Consider the following 1,900-nt stretch of genomic DNA (forward strand, 5'->3'; position numbering starts at 1 on the left):
CTCCTGACCTCAGGTGATCCACCTGCCTTGGCCTCCCAAAGTGCTGGGATTTCAAGTGTGAGCCACTGAGCCTGGCCTCTTTGTATACCTTAAATATTCAAGTTTGAGTTTCAGATCTGTACTCACAAACCTTATCTTCTCCCACACCATGCCTGTTTTGTATTTGGTACCATCATCTAAGCAGTTTGTCAAACCAGGAAGGGACTCATGTTCTGTACCCTCACTTATCCACTTGTTACCAAGTAAAAGGGGGTTGCTGCCTGATGTGCTAGAAGCCAATACTGACACCAGGCTTTTGAGAAAAGAAAAGCTTTTTATTGCAAGTTGACTAACAGGAAGACAGAAGTCTACCTCAAATCTAGCTCTATGTGCTGGCTTCAAGGCAGTAGTTTTATTAGCAAAAGTTTAGGGGGTGGATTCTGGGATTAGTATGTGATTTGTGAAAGGAAAGGGGAAGTCTGGAAAGTCCTTGGGCATGTACAGTTATCTCTCTATGCCTCTTCACGGGTCCCATGTGCAAAACCCTGGGGCGTCATTATGAAATACGTGGTAGAAACTCAGGCTGTGACATCAGCAAGCTCATTCTGAGCAAACTCCAGTTGGCCATATTGGTTCCAACAGATTTTAGTCAGTTTTGTTACCTTACAAGTGGAGGAAGTTTCGGCAGTTTAGCAAGTTTTTTTTTTTCTTATCTGCTATCCTGTAAACTCAAGAATTTCTGTTAGTAACTGGTTTCTTTAACTCTTTGGGGGCATAGTTTCACACTCTTATCTTGCCCCTACCAGGCCCTATTGGATTTACCTCCTAAATTCCTTCTGAATTAATCTCTTTCTCCATCTCTATCATCATCTCTTGCCTGAATAAGAAAAATTGCCTTCTCACTAGGGTACCCCCATTTTTATTTGCCCCCTATAATCTCCTTCTTCTTCTTCAGCCAGACTGGTCTTTTTACAACATAGATTTAATCATGTCCCTCTCTTGAATAAACATTTTGTGGATTCTCATTAATCTGGAGTTACTATAAACAAGGCCTTCTTCTGTGACTGACTTGGTCCCTTAGAGATGAAGGGATCCCCACCTTTCTGATATGTAGCATAGCTTCACTGTCCCAGGTTGGGTTCCCTGGGAGACAGACTCTGGGGTGAAGATGAACAAGCAGGTTATTTTTCAGGGAGTACTTTTAGGATCAACACTTGTGGACGGGAGAAGAGGGAAGCAGGATTGGGTAGAAGAAGAAGCTGGGCTGCAATGAAGTCCCATTGAAGACCTCAGCTGACCTTGCATGGAGCCTGGTACTAGGATATTCGTCCAGAGTTGCTCTGAGTTAGGATAAGAGAGCTGGGCCTTTATACGACTAGGTTGATGAGTCCAATGAGATGTGGTTTGTTACCAGATATGACCTAAGCAAGGGCGCTCCCTTCAGCTGAGACGATTGCAAATAGAGGTGATGGTGAGGACAATCTCCACAGCCAGGTGCCTCTCAGCATCCATTACACAATTCTTGGGAACAACTTGTTCCTGTGAAGACTTGGGCTCAGGACATTATTCACTCACTCATAGTCAGGTCCTCAAAGCTATCCCAGCTCACCCACATAACCCAAAGTTTTCTGATCCCACTTGGTCTGACCTGGATTTTACTAATGGGTAAAGTTTAGGGTGAGCATCACGGGGGATTGAGAAGCCACTTCCTCTGGGATTTGAGTGCCTAGATCTGGGGTGAGCTCTGGTAGGGGACAGAGGAAGGACGAGAGGAAAGGAAACCTCAGGCTTTTGAAGTGAGATAAAACTTTGGAATATCAACAAAGTCTCCCTACCGCACATTTCCTTGCATTGTTCCCCACGGGGTACAAGAGGCAAATAAAACCTAGCTGAGGACAAGACGTTAATTTTTTCCAATGGA

The sequence above is a fragment of the Pan paniscus genome, chromosome 21, assembly GCF_029289425.2.
Source record: "Pan paniscus chromosome 21, NHGRI_mPanPan1-v2.0_pri, whole genome shotgun sequence".
Taxonomy (NCBI): domain Eukaryota; kingdom Metazoa; phylum Chordata; class Mammalia; order Primates; family Hominidae; genus Pan; species Pan paniscus.